General features: G+C 40.4%; 1 pseudogene; it reads right to left on the minus strand.

Annotated features, from left to right (window-relative positions):
- Positions 1–13,543: 13,543 nt before the first annotated feature.
- On the minus strand, positions 13,544–14,623 carry LOC109385574 (probable ribosome biogenesis protein RLP24 pseudogene; annotated as a pseudogene).
- Positions 14,624–16,008: the final 1,385 nt, after the last annotated feature.

A 16,008-nucleotide genomic window follows, 5' to 3' on the forward strand; every position in this document is an offset into this window, starting at 1 on the left:
CTTCACTGGCCCAAGTTGGCACCATCATTGCGCTCTTCCTGGGTGAGGCAGATCAGTCGCCGGCTTCTGGACGGCTGCTCACTGCGGCTGCTGGCTGCTCACGGCGGCTGCTGGCTACATACGGTAGCCCATGGCAACCCACCTGCCGTTGCCGGCGACTCATGGCAGCCCAGCTCCAGGTCGAGCTGTTGTTCGTCATCTTAGCTGTAGAGGGCACAGCGTCACTGGCCCTCATGTGGGATCTGAACCGGCGACCCTGCTGCTCAGAGCTGGCATCCCAAGCCAACTCGTAACCAACATGCCACTTGGTCGGCCCTGGGTGCAGTTATTTTTAATAATACTTTTAATACTATGTTTGTAGCCCCACATACCAAAAAAAACATTTCATCATGTAATCAGTATACAAAATTTTGGAGCTATTTTACATTCATTTTTTTAAGGTTTTTTTTATTGGGGAATTGGGGAGGGGAACAGTGTTGGGGAATTGGGGAAGGGGAACATTGTGTTTTACCAGGACCCATCAGCTCCAAATCAAGTTGTTGTCCCTCAATCTTAGCTGTGGAGGGCGCAGCTTTCAATCTAGTTGCGGGGGAGGGGGGAGGGTGGGGTAGGGAGAGGGGTGTAGTCCACCATCCCATGCGAGAGTTGAACCGGCAACCTTGATGCACAGTGAGCCATCCGGTCGCCCATTGGCAGCTCGTGGCTGCTCAGCTCAATCGTAGTTGCAAGGGTGGGGTGGGGCCACAGCCCACCATTCCATATGGGTGTCGAACCGGCAACCTTGCTGCTAAGAGCACGCACTCTCACCACCTCAGCAGCAGCTCATCTGGGGCGCAGCTCACTGGGCCATGTGGGAATCAAACCGGAAACCCTGTTGCTCAGAGCTTGCGCTCCTAACCAACTGAGCCACTCGGCCAGCCATACATTCATTTTTAATACTAAGTCTTTGAAATCTGGTGTGTATTTTACAGTTATAGCACATCTCAACTTGGACTAACCTTATTTCAAGTGCTCAGTAGCCACATGGGGCTGCCATGTTAGACTGCCGATCTAGACTAAAAACTTTAATAGGAAAATTCACTCAAGATAATAGACTCTCATTGAATCTCAAAGGACATTATTTACTTAGAAACCTCCCTGAACTATTTTTTCCCGTTCTTTTAAATACTGCAATGGAATCCTCAGCTTAGGAATAGCAGAGTTATTAGGAAATGTCCCAAGAGAGGGCCTCATAGTTCAGAGTCATCAGCATAATTTCTCTATGGCCTGTGCAGAAATAACATTGAGATACTTGGTGGGGTCACCTGGTGTACACATATTAGGTAGAAATAATACAGTTTATGAAATAAAGAGGTGGAATAATTAACAGAATTCAACCTTCATAGTATGTCATACAATATGTTTCAAGCCCTGGACTCTGTACCTTTCTAATGGTGTTTCCTGTAACCTTCCTTTATCCTTTTCTTCAGCCATACATAACTCCTTACGGTTATTTGAACCCACTGTACTTTTCCACACCTATGTGCTTCTCCCTCTGGTATGTTGCCTGGCAAATCTCCAACTCATCCTTCAAGATCCACCTCAAATAGCACCTCAGTGAAGCCTGCCCTGCCATCCTTATATCCCAGCTCTCAAATGGGCACTCAATTCTTTTCTATTCCTGTAGCATTTTGTATTCACAACACTTACTACATTATATTGTAATTTTTTTCATTTTAACTTCCTTTAATAGTGTGAGCCACTTAATGGCGTAGACGGCCTCAGTCATCTTTGTATTCCTAGCGAGATGCCCAGTATCTGCCCGATACCAGGCTTTTAATAAATGTTTGTTGAATTTTAAAAGGAGAAATGTAGACACCAGCCAGGGCAGAGAGTGCAGTCGTCTTGAATTCTCTTCATGCTGTGTTACCAATAGCTTTGATCTTGGGCAAGTTAATTAACTTATCTATGCTTTATTTTCATCAACTGTCAAACTAGAGTGTTACTAGAATTTTAAGGTGACCTATAACTAAAAAATTGAAGGAGGGGCTGGCTGAGTGGCGCCTTGGTTAAGAGCTGGCTTGGGACGCCAGAGGGCCCCAGTTCGGATCCCACATATCAGGGCCAGTGACACTTCCCTCTACAGCTAAGATGCTGAACAACAGCTCAACCTGGGGCTGGGCTGCTGTGAGTCGCCAATGATGGTGCCAACTTGGGCCAGTGAAGCAACGTCCTTCACAACTAGACTGAAGAACAAAAAGACAGCAACTTGTCTGTTCCCCTTCCCTCAATTCCCCAATAAAAAATCTTTAAAAAAAAATTGAAGGAGTGATATATGTGTATCCCTGTATATCTTGTGTGGAAATGACTAAGCTCAAGGGAAGGAACTGTGTATTGTTTACATTAGGTGTCTTTGGTGCTTACCAAAATACCTTATCATTAAATGTTTAGCGAAGGAAAGAACTCTTGTCTATTTCATTCGTATTGCCCACAAGAATAACGACACTATCACCAGGGATGACCCTATATATTTCTGATGATGAATTGGAAATGCACATAAAGCTTTCCTGTATTATTACATCACCATCAAAAACAATTCTTAAGATGCCTAAGTGTTTATGACATTTTGCTTAGCAATCTTCTAGAGAACTTGTACATTCTATTAGGAATGGAAAGGCTAAAGATATCTTGTATGGAAAATTAGCTGTCTTTCTTTTGATATTAAAGTTTTGACCTCTTTTGAAAGCAAATTTTATTTTATATTTATTGTGTGTCGTTTACAATAGTATAGAGATAAGAAACCACAAAGACAATTGAGTCATCTTAGTCTTCTTTTTTCCTTCAAATACCACTTTGGTAAGAGTTGCTAAAATTTTAATACTCAGGCCAGCTCATCCATTCAGCCTTAATCCAACTGTGTTGTTACAGTTGTCCTACTGCATTCCCAACATTTCCACGTGTTTCTGGTCTGATTAAATATGAATCTACTGGGCAAGTGTCGGATAAGTCTTTCTTCCAGTGCCTAGTACATTGTTACCACTCAGTAAACAGAAATTAAAGTTGTTTAAATAGATAGAAATAGCCTTTGGTAACCATGGTACTAAAACAAACCAGATCTTACTGAATTGAAGATTCTTAGTCCAGAACAGCAGGGCTCAGCTACAAAGGGTAGCAAATGTAATGAGAGTGAAAGAGTAATATAATATGTATAGATACTTTGTGAAGTAGGTGCTTAAGGGTAGGATAGGATGAGTTGGTAAAGTGACTTGGGCTATGCGCCTTGCATTTGCAGGACTTAATAGATATAAAACGCCTGGACTCATTGCGACGTCTACACTGTGTATTTGGTTGACAGGATTGATTGTGGCTCTTTTGATACAGTCCTTCTGATGTAATATATTTGGTGTCAGTATAATTCTGTCCTTTAGCTTCTAAAGTTTAGTGTGCCTTGAATACGACTGGGTGTGTTTCCTCACCAGAATCAAGCTGCAGCTTCCTTTTGGTTAGCATGATATTGTCAGCTCTTCCCTTTTTATCCCTCCCAGCCAATTTCCCTCCAAAACTTTACATAGATTTAGCTCCTGATGAGCCTGGGTTTAGGTTTGCTGCAGTCCCTGAGCCAGTTATGTCCAGGGCAACAAAGAATAGCAGTATTGTGGAGTAAGGAAGAGGGTTGTTTGCAATGAAGTCATACTGGCCATCAGATTTGAGATTTAACATGCTAGGGACATGCTCTGGGTACCCATTGAGCTTTGGAGCTGTGGCATTTCTGCTTGTCATGATTTTCATAGAGTTAGATTGCCTTGCATCCTTTCCTAGCTGCCCTCCAGGTTCAAGATGCTGCTCCGAACTGCAGTGCACTGCTGTGGATATTCTCTGGGAACTATGGTGCATCATGGACCTGCATCTGACTTCTTTTCTTATGACTCACTGCGTGGATTCTCTTGTACCAGACCCAATTCATTGGTGGGGATCTCCTGGAACATTGTGTATGAAAAATGATGGTCTCTCTGACAGTAGGTAGAAAGTATGATTTACAATGTGATTTTAGTTTGTGACTAAACCTGCTTGCCAAGAGTTTGACTGAATTTGCCCTACTTTTTTGACACTACTATGGATATTTCAGCTGTCTTCATTCAAACCAGCCTCTGCTGGGATAGTTTGTCTTAGCCCCCAATCAGAATTATAGTGTAGCACTCTGATTCTTCTTTCCTGGCTGTTTTGCAGCTGTCTCAGAGCCCTGGAATATCATTTGTTCCAGGCTCTTCCCTGGATGTACAGAGCTAGTATAGTGGAAAGGATAGGATTTCAAATTAGAAAGCCTGAGTTCAGGTCCTTGCTTGCTACTCTACCTTCTCTTTGTGTCACCTCTGAGAAATCAGGACACTTTATTAATCCTCAGTTTCTACATCTTATAAAATACAAATATCTCCCTTCAAGAGTAGATTGATGACTAAGTGAGAATGCACATGAAAAGCTTTGAGAGTATAAAGCACTATGCCAATGTTAATTTTATTGTCATTTTTGGTTGTTTTCTCACAAAGGAAGTTGCAGAAAATCATTATGACTGGGAGTAAAATCTTGAATTGACCCTGGTAGGTCTTTGAGCTGCGTTGGCATTTGAATGACTGGTTGAGCTGACGGAGGTCACAGGGAGAGACTTGGCAGGACTGTTGATAGATTTTTTCTATGTTGTAGCAGAAGCTCCCTTCCTCAAGGACAGGGAAAATGTTTATTTTCTATTGTACTGTACCCACAATGCTGTCTACCCAATCAGAAATAATTGGTACTGATTAACACAGCTGTCTCAATCGTGTGACACTGCCCCCCCCTCAGTTTTAAATAGGATGAATCTCATTTAAATTATATTGACTGAAATCATGTTGTAAATCATAGTTTGTTTCAGTGGCCAGGAAGATAATTTAATCATTTTCTTTCCAAATGTACGATCTTGCTTGATATAACGTTAATACAGCATGTTGTGTTCAGATCTCAGGAATAAGCTGCATTTATAGAAGCTCTTTTCTGAGCTTCTGCCAGAAGCAAGTCTTCTTCACAGTATAACTCAGCCATTCAGCTATGTGATCTGTACTACTTGCCCAGCTTTGCTGACTGTATTTTACCCTAAAGGGCTGCAGTGCTGTCATTGCCTCACCTGGTGTCAATCAAATCGCTCAGCTGAATGGCACTGAAAACATATTTTGAAAGGACCAAATTATTTTACAAAGAATGAATTATATAAAGCATTAAGAGAACATGCACAAATAAAAATTAATGTCTTCACAATCTCATATACTATGTAACCAGAAGTTGTAATTGGTATTCACCTAAAATACCTTTGGATTTTTTTTACTAAAGAGAACTCAAATTAAAAAAAAAAAAAAAGATTTTCTTTTCAGGGGCCGGCCGAATGGCTCAGTTGGTTAAGAGTGCAAGCTCTGAGCAATAGGGTCGCCAGTTCAATTCCCACATGAACCAGTAAGCTGCACCTGAGCCGAGCTGCTGCTGAGCTGCCAATAGGTGGCAGGATGGCTCAGTTGGTGAAAGCACATGCTCCTAACAACAATGTTGCCAGTTCAACTCCCGTATGGGATGGGGGCTGTGGCCCCCTGCAACTAAGATTGAACATGGCATCTTGAGCTGAGTGGCCACGAGCTACTGACGGGTGGCCAGATGGAGACTGGACTTGGAGCTGAGCTGGCTACGCCCTCCACAACTAAGACTGAAGGACAGCAACTTGGCTGTTCCCCTTCCCCAATTCCCCAACACCATTCTCCTCTCCAATTCCCCAATAAAATCTTTTTAAAAATTGTGGTATAATTGACATACAACATTAGATTAGTTTCAGGTGTAAAACATAATGATTTTTTTTTTAGCTGAGCCATCCTGCCACCTGTTGGCAGCTCAACTCGGGCTGGGCATCGAACCACTGTTGCTCAGAGCTCAAACTCTTGAGTGAGCTCTTAACTAACTGAGCCACTTGGCCTGCCCTGATTTTTTTTTTAAAGTGAAGGGGGACTTAATAGATTTGTCAGCTGAATATTTTTTGTAGGATTTTATTGGGGAATTGGGGGAGGGAAACAGTGTTGGGAAATTGGGGAAGGGGACCAGCCAAGTTGTTCTTCAATGTTAGTTGTGGAGGGCGCCAGTCACCATTTGGCTGCCGGTCGGCAGCTGGTGGCCTCCAAGCTCAAGGAGCTGTGTTCAATCTTAGTTGCGGGTGGGCGTAGCCACCGTCCCATGCGGGAGTCGAACCTGGCAGCCTTGTTGTTAAGAGCGCATGCTCTATTCACTGAGCCATCTGGGCAGTAGCTCAGCTCAAGGTGCCGAGTTCAGTCTTAGTTGCGGGTGGTCGTAGCCCACCATTGAACAGGCAATCTTAACACCAACCGAGCCATCCTGCCACCTGTTGGAAGCTCAGCGACAGCTCAGCTCGGGTGCAGCGTCACTGGCCCATGTGGGAATTAAACTGGAGGCCGTGTTGCTCAGAGCTCACTCTCTTAAGCCAACTCTTAACCAACTGAGCCACTCGGCTGGCCCTACAACATAATGATTTGATATTTGTATATATTGGGAAATTATCACCACAGTAAGTCCATCACCATACATAGTTACAAAGGTTTTTTTTTCTTGTGATGAAAACTTAAGATTTACTCTCTTAAGAACTTTAAAATATGCAATACAGTATTAACTCTAGTTGCCATTTTGTATATTATATCCCCATGAATTATTTTATATATGGAAGTTTGTACCTTTTATTCCCTTCACCCATGTTACCTCCCACCCACCCCAAACCTCCCCCCTCGCTGCCCCTTGGCCACAACCATCCTGTTCTCTGTATTTATGAGCTTGGTGTTTGTTTGCTTGTTTTAAGATTCTACATATAAATGAGATCCTATGGTATTTGTCTTTCTAAGACTTGTTTCACTTAACATAATGTCCTCAAGGTCCATCATGTTGTCACACATGGTAAGATTTCATTCTTCTTTATGGAAGAGTAATATTCCATTGTATATATCACAGTTACTTTTTTTTAAATTAGATTAAATTTAGTGGGGTGACATTGGTTAATACACTATATGTTTCAACTTTACAATTCTAGAATACATCATGTGTATATTGCATTGTGTGTTCACCACACAAAGTATAGTCTCCTTCCATTGCCATATATTTGGCCCCCTTTATCCTCTTCATGTTCCCCCCACCTCCCTTCCCCTCTGATAACCACCCTCTGTTGTCTGTGTCTATGACTTTGTTTTGTTCGTTTGTTGCTTTTTGTTTTATATCCCACATATGAATGAAATCATATGGTTTTTGAATTTTGCTTAGCTTGATACTCTCAAGATCCATCCATGTTGTTGCAAATGGCAGTATTTCATCCTTTCTTACGGCCAAGTAATATTCCATTGTATATATGTACCATATCTTTTTTATCCATTCATCCATTGAAGGACACCTAGGTTGTTCCCATGTCTTGGCCACTGTAAATAATGCTGCAGTGAACATAGGGCTACATATATCTTTAGCAATAAAAGTTTTCAAATATTTCAGGTAGATACCCAGAGGAGGGATTGGCGGGTCAGATGGTAATTGTACTCTTAATTTTGTGAGAATCCTCCACACTGCCCTCCATAGTGGCTACACCAATTTACATTCCCACCAGCAGTGTATGAAGGTTCCTTTTTCTCCACAGCCTCTCCAACATGTTTAGAAAATGGTGACATCATTTGTACAGATTCAGTAACTGGCTAATGTTGTCACTAATTGAGCCTGTCATTTTTTTTCTCACAAAGTAAGGTCAAGACTTCAGAGACAGGATAAGTTAGCTATGTCTGTCTAATGCTTGAAAGTATTAATAAGTATTTCTGTTTTACAGGGCACATATCTAGGTCTGCCTTTAGAATTTCTATGTTTTCTAGTTTTAAAGACATTATTAGTCTTTATTTTGTAGTTTTAATATGACCTATAATAACATTACTATTTGTGAAATCAATGCATTTTACTTTCTAAGAACAAGAATAATGATTGTTATAAACAAGTGATTCCCAGGAAATATAAATTTTATTTGAAAATTGTACTGTCCTTTTAGCTAAAATAAACATTTTCTATTTATTTTTATTCTAAGGTAATCATTCAAAGTTTCTTCATGCTATATTCATTTGATCAAAGATCTAGGGACAGATTTCAGAATGATTTCCTACTTTTGGCTAATGGTGGTAGTTCACAGCAATTTTATCCTCTTGTTATTTCAGATATTATTGAAAATCTGATTATAAGCGATGATTTATCTGACATGACTGAGGCAATTGATAGACTGTTCTTGGATGTAGAAAATATCAACAGGGAATCTATGGCTGAAATGCAGGATGCTCAGGTTGGTATAAAAATCAGTTTGATAATTTTTGATGATTGATCATTTTAATTAATGTATAAGTAAAAAAAAAGTAGTCTTCATGATAAAACATTGCTAAGTACATAGAAATCTATTTTTGGATTTTGAAACCTAGTGATGCATTTAGGGAAAATAATTTTAGAAACCAGTGGAGAACTCAATTGAATATAAGCCTTCAGGTGTGCTTTCTTGGAGGGTATTTTTTTCTGGTGTTTAAATGAAGGTCTGTTACTTAATTTGGAAATTGCCTTAAGGTTCTGAGATACTTTTTGGAACGTTTACTTTGGGCAAAGCCTTCCATTTTGGTAACTGCGCATATGGAAAACTGAGAATAAAGTTTATTGTATATATATATCTCTTTTTTACATATAATAGCTTGATTTAGATATAATCACAAACCATATAATTTACCCATTTCAAGTGTATAATTCAGTGTTTTTAGTATATTCACAGATTTGTGCACCCATCACCACAATTAATTTGAGAACATGTTCATCACTTCTCCCAAAGAACCATTTCCTCCCCACTCCCTCAGCCCTGGACAACCTCTAATCTTTCTGCCTCTATGGGTTTGTCTATTCTGGACATTTTCTATAAATGGGGTAATACAATATGTTGTCTTTTGTGACTGACTTCTTTCATTTAGCAAAATATTTTCAAGGTTCTTCAATGTTGTAGCAGGGATCTGTACTTCATTACTTTTTATGGTTGAATAATAGTCCATTCTTTGGATAGGCCACATTTTGTGTATCTCTTCATCTGTTGATGAACTTTTGGGTTATTTAATCTTTTTGGCTATTATGAATAATGCTGCTGTGAATATTCATGTACAGCAGCAGTTCTCAACCTGTGGGTTGTGACCCCTTTGGGGGTCGAATGGGTACTCGTATGTGGGCGTATCTGCATGTGGGCCTGGAGACGGATAATGGAGTGGTGTCTCGGTGCCTACGACCATTGAAAATATGTATTTTCCAATGGTTTTAGGCGACCCCTGTGAGATGTTCAGAACCGCTGATGTATAGGTTTTTATGTTTTAATTTCTCTTAGGTATATACCTATGAGTTAAATTGCTGGTAAATTTGGAATCTTTTTATGGTAAATTTGTTTAAACTTTTGAAGACTTGCCAGATTGTTTTCCAAGGTGATTGCACCATTTTACACTCCCACCAGCAGTGTATGAGGGTTCCAATTTTTCTACATCCTCAACAATACTTGTTATTATCTGTATTTTGATTATAGTCATCCTGGTGAGTGTGAATTAGTATCTTGTGTTTTATTTTATTTTTTAAAGATTTTATTGGGGAATTGGGGGAGGGGAACAGCGTTAGGGTGTCAGGGAAGGGGAACAGACAAGTTGCTGTCCTTTTGTTCTTCAGTCTAGTGGTGGAGGATGTCGCTTCACTGGCCCATGTTGGTATGATCATTGTGCTCTTCCCGGGTGAGGCAGATCAGTCGCCGGCTTCTGGATGGCCGCTCATGGCGGCTGCTGGCCGCTCATGCTGGCTGCCTGCCACTTACGGTAGCTATGGCAGCCCACTGCAGCAGGGAGCTGTAGCCTATGCTGTCGCCGGCGACCCAAGACAGCCCAGCCCCAGGTCGAGCTGCTGTTCACCATCTCAGCTGCAGAGGGGAGTGTCAGTGGCCCTCATATGTGGGATCCGAACTGGGGCCCTCTGGTGTCCCAAGCCAGTTCTTAACCAACATGCCACTAGGCCAGCTCCAATGCCACACTCTTGATTACTGTAGATTGTAGTAAATTTTGAAATTCAGAAGTGTGATCCTCCAACTTGGTTCTTGTTTTTCAAGATTGTTTTGTTTATTCTGGGTCCCTTGAATTTCCATATGAATTTTAGGATTAGCGTGTTGATTTCTGCAAAGAAGCTAGCTGGAATTTAGGTAGTTATTGCCTTAAATCTGTAGATCACTTTGGACAGTTTCACCATCTTAATAATATTGGTATTAAGTTTTTAATTAAGCCTTTCCATTTATTAAGTTTTCTTTAATTTTTTCAACAGTGTTTTTCTTTTTATTTTTTTGAGTGTAAGGTTTACACTTTATTATTAAATTTATTCCTACATATTTTATTTCTTTTGGTATTATTGTAAATGAAATTGTTTCTTTCATTTAATTTTCAGATTACATTGCTAGTGTATAGAAATACAATTCATTTTGTGTATTAATCTTGTATTCTGCAACCTTGCTGAACTTGTTAATTCTAAAATTTTTAGTGTATTCTTTTATGGGTAAATCTTTTTAAAAAATTATAACCTTAGGGCCAGCCGAGTGGCACAATGGGTAAGAACTGGCTTGTAACGCCAGAGGGCCCTGGTTCGGATCCCACATATGAGGGCCAGTGACACTGCCCTCTACAGCTAAGATGCTGAATAACAGCTCAACCTGGAGCTGGGCAGCTGTGAGTCGCTGGCCACGGCGATGGCGGCTGCAGCCCCTGTGGTAGGGTGTTGCCATGGGCTACCGTATGTAGCCAGCAGCCAGCGTGAGCGGCCAGCAGCCATGGTGAGTGGCTGTCCAGAAGCCGGCGACTGATCTGCCTCGCCCGAGAAGAGCACAATGATGGTGCCAACTTGGGCCAGTGAAGCAACGTTCTCCACAACTAGACTGAAGAACAAAAACGACAGCAACTTGTCTGTTCCCCCTTCCCCCAATTCCCCAGCGCTGTTCACATCCCCCAATTCCCCAATAAAAATCTTAAAAAAAATTATAACCTTATACTGTACTTTGTTGTTAGTGAAACAAGATTATAAGATTCAGGAAAAGAGTCTGGTCTTATTTTACAAGAAGGTCTTTTGGTTTTGGAAGTGCCTTCAGTTTATTTTCTTTCTGGAAAGGCTAATGTTTTTCTTTTCTTTTTCTTCGTTTTATTAGTTTCAGGTGGATAAAACAATATAGAGATTAGCCATTTATATACCTCACAGAGTGATAACCCCAATAAATCTGTTACTCATCTGACACTGTACATAGTCATTACAGTATTATTGACTATGTTCCCTATGCTGTACTTTATATCCCCAATACTATTTTTTATAGTTGACATTCAATATTATTTTATACTAGTTGTAGATGTACAGTGTGTTGGTTATGCAAAGCCTAATCTTTCATATTATATACTTCTGTTTGCTGCATATATTCACAGTACTTATCATTACACATTTATACACACCTAGCGCATTTGCCATACGTGTGCTCAGTACATATTTGCTGAATAAATCTGAATTTTGTGAATATGAAGTGTTTACAGTCATAATCTTATCCTTTCTTTCGAACATAATATGGAAAAAAAAATAATAAAACTTTATATAAAGTTTGAAAAATGGAGAAAAAATATCACTGAAACTCATACCACTTCAATATTACTACACTCATTTTAATGTTTTCTTTAATAATTTCCATATTTTAATTTATGTATCTATAATTATAGTGTACATGTAGTATTTTTGGCACTGTAAAAAGGCAGTTTCTTCTCTTTTCTTCCCATATTTATTGTAATTTTTTTTTAAGCTGAGCCATCCTGCCACCTGTTGGCAGCTCAGCAGCAGCTCATCTCGGGCTGGGACTCCAACAGCTGTTGCTCAGAGCTCGCGCTCTTGAGTGAGCTCTTGACCAACTGAGCCACTAGGCCCGCCCTAAAAATTTTTTTAAAGATTTTATTGGGGAATTGGAGGAGGGGAACAGTGTTGGAGATTGGGAAAGGGGACCAGCTAAGTTGTTCTTCAGTCGTCGTTGTGGAGGGCGCCAGTCGCTATCTGGCTGCCGGTCGGCAGCAGGTGGCCTCTAAGCTTAAGGTGCTGTGTTCAATCTTAGTTGTGGGTGGGCATAGCCACCATCCCATGCGGGAGTTGAACCTGGCAGCCTTGTTGTTAAGAGTGCACACTCTATCCACTGAACCATCTGGTCGGCAGCTCAGCAACAGCTCAGCTCAGGTGCAGCATCACTGGCCCATGTGGCCCTGTTGCTCAGAGCTTGCGGTCTTTTAAGTAAACTTTTAACCAACTGAGCCACTTGGCCGGCCCAGTGTCATAGTTTTCTGAGTATAGGTCTTTTAACTCCTTGGTTAAATTTATTCCTAGGTATTTTATCTTTTTTGATGCATTTATAAGTGGGATTGCTTTCTATTCATTTATTTTTTTAAAAGATTTTTATTGGGGAATTGGGGGAAGGGAAACAGTCAAGTTGCTGTCATTTTGTTCTTCAGTCTAGTTGTAGAGGACATTGCTTCACTGGCCCAAGTTGGCACCATCATTGCACTCTTCCCAGGCAAGGCAGATCAGTCGCTGGCTTCTGGACAGCCGCTCACTGTGGCTGCTGGCCGCTTTCGTTGGCTGCTGACTACACACGGTAGCCCATGGCAACCCACTGCCACAGGGGCTGCAGCCTATGCCGTCGCCGGGGACTCATGGCAGCCCAGCTCCAGGTTGAGCTGTTGTTCAGCATCTTAGCTGTAGAGGGCAGTGTCACTGGCCCTCATATGTGGGATCCAAACCGGGGTCCTCTTGCGTCCCAAGCCAGTTATTAACTATCGCGCCACTCGGCTGACCCTCTATTCATTTATTTATTTGGGGGAACAGTGTATTTTTCCAGGACCCATCAGCTCCAAGTCAAATAGTTGTTTCAGGCTAGTTGTGGAAGGAACAACTCAGTGGCCCATGCAGGGATCGAACCAGCAAGCTTGGTGTTATGAGCACTGCATTCTAACCAACTGAGCTAACCGGCTGCTCCAAGGGATTGCTTTCTTAATTCCTTTCTGTGAGGTCACTATTGGTGTATAAAAATGCAATCCATTTCTGAATATTAATTTTGTGTTTTTACTTTACTGATTCATTTATTAGTTCTAATAGTTTTTGTGGATTCTTTTTATAGTGCAAAGAAAGTTTTATTTTATTTATCACTAGCCATGAATTTTTGTCATTAGTTATTGCATAAATTCTGCCACTATGCAAGTGGCATGACTATTTTATGTCCATGATTCACTTCTGTATTTATAGAATTTTCATGATTTACATAAGTACATCTATCAGTGATGGTTTAACATTGAGATGCAGTCTAGCACCAATGATATCTGATGTCTTGCAGGTAGCAATGTCGAAGAGATGTATTTTTAATCATCTTTTCATTTGAGTCACCTTAAGTGAAAAAATCAATAATTTAGATGTTCTAAGTCACTAAAAGAGATTTTCCAGTGCACTCATAGAAATGTTTACAGACAGTAAGATTTTCAAAAACAACTTGTGTGTCCACATCCTGTTGTAATTTCTGTACCGTTTTGTTTTCCAACTGCTTTTCTTTGCATGAAAAGTGGCCTGGATGAGATGAATGTTTTGCTTGACGTCTTTGATGTCCTGAACTTTCTGTAATTCTTTATTTTTCTACAACCTGTTCATTATAAATTTAGCTTGACGTTTCTGTTTGATCTCTTCGACTCTCTTCGTTACATCGATAGATTTTTTTCCACAGCTCTCGCTGGTACTTGACAGGTTCATTTCTACATTTTTCAAATTCACATAAGTTATCCACTGTAGGGCTGGACGAGTGGTTCAGTTGATTAAGAACGCAAGCTCTGAGTAACAGGGTTGGTGGTACAATTTCCACATGGGCCAGTGAGCTGCGCCCTAACTGAGCTTCCGCTGAGCTGGTGAGAGCGCGTGCTCTTAGCAGCAAGGTTGCCAGTTCCACACCTGTGTGGAATGGTCGGCTGCACCCTTCCCCTGCAACTAAGATTGAACATGGCGTGGCACCTTGCACTGAGCAGCAGCGAGCTGCCGACGGGCTGCTGGATGGCTCAGTGTGCAACAACGTTGCCGGTTCGATTCCCGCATGGTATAGTGGATTACGCACCTCCCCCCGCCCCGCAACTAGATTGAAAGCGGCGACTGGACTTGGAGCTGAGCTTGCGCCCTCCACAACTAAGACTGAAGGACAACAACTTGACTTAGAGCTGATGGGTCCTGGTAAAACACAATGTTCCCCTTCCCCAATTCCCCAACACTGTTCCCCCTCCCAATTCCCCAATAAAAATCTTAAAATTATATAAAAAAATTATCCACTGTAAGCTCTTTTTCAGCTGCTTTATGGAATGCTTTAGTCTACCTGATCTTGCAAGGATTGCACTTTTTAAAAGTTTTTATGACACTTGGATTTACAGAATTTGAACACCGCGCAATTGTTGCAGATGAACATCATGCTTTGGCTGGGGTATATGGGCCCCAAAGAGAAATAACACTTCTCGATATGCATGTTGAACACACATGGGGACCCACCATCCAAACGCTGATTTTGAAAGCTTTTTTGTGGCTTCTTTAGGGTTCTCTACATGTAGTATCATGTCATCTGCAAATAATGAGTTTTACTTCTTTCCAATTTGGATACCTTTTTAAAAAATTTTTTCTTGTCTGATTGCTATCGCTAGGACTTCCAGTACTATGTTGAATAAAAGTTGCAAGAATGGGCATCTTTGTCTTGTTTGCTATCTAGAAGAAAAGCTTTTAGCTTTTTACCTCTCGGTATGATGTTACCTGAGGGTTTGTCATATATGGCTTTTATTATGTTAAGGTATGTTCCTTCCACTCCCACTTTGCTGGGAATTTTGGTCATAAATGGATGCTGGATTTTGTCAAGAGCTTTTTCTGCATCTGATGATATGATCATACAATTTTTATCCTTCATTTTGTTTATATGATGTATCATGTTAATTGATTTGTGAATGTTGAACCAGCCTTGCATCCCAGGAATAAATTCCACTTGATCGTGGTGTGTGATCTTTTCAATGTATTGCTGAATTTGGTTTGCTAATTTTTGTTGAGTATTTTTGCATCTATATTCATCAGGAATATTGGCTTTTAATTTACTTTTTTGTAATGCTTTCTCTGGTTTTGTTATCAGGGTAATGCTGGCCTTGTAAAATGAATTTGGGAGCCTTCCATCTTCTTTAATTTTTGGAATAGTTTGGAGATTGGTATTAATTCTTACTTGAATGTTTGGTAAAATTCACCTGTGAAGCCATCTAGTCCAGGGCTTTTGTGTTGGGGTCTTTTGATTACTGGTTTGATTTCATTAGTAGTTATTGGTCTGTTCAGATTTTCTGTTTCTTCCTGATTCAGCCTTGGAAGATTGTATGTTTCTAGGAATTTATGCATTCCTTCCAGGTTGCATGACCACTATTTTTAACGGCTGAATAATATTTCATGTAGTGGATTTTTCATAATTCATCTATGTATTTCTTTGTTATTGCATATTTATATTGTTGCTAATTTTACACCATTGTAAATGATAAGAGGAACACTAATAAGTGCAAATATTATCCCCTGAACATTTTGGATTGTATCTATAGGATAGCCTCAGAAAATCAATTACTCTGTCAAAAGATACAAACATTTTTTGGCTTTTTTTACATGTTGTCAAATTGCTTTCTGAAATACCAAAAATGGCAGCTTCTTATGTTGTTTTACTCTGGATATTTCTTTTTCCCCCCCAAATACCATTTGTTCCTCTGGGAAATTTGGAGTCAAATATTAACTCCATGTGTTTTTGATGAAAACAAATTGAATACTACTTCATGTGAAAGTCATCATTAGGTCAACTGTGGCATGGGGATACTATGTGAGAGAGAAGGAGATGAGCAT

Source organism: Hipposideros armiger, unplaced genomic scaffold (genome assembly GCF_001890085.2).
Source record: "Hipposideros armiger isolate ML-2016 unplaced genomic scaffold, ASM189008v1 scaffold_119, whole genome shotgun sequence".
Lineage (NCBI taxonomy): Eukaryota > Metazoa > Chordata > Mammalia > Chiroptera > Hipposideridae > Hipposideros > Hipposideros armiger.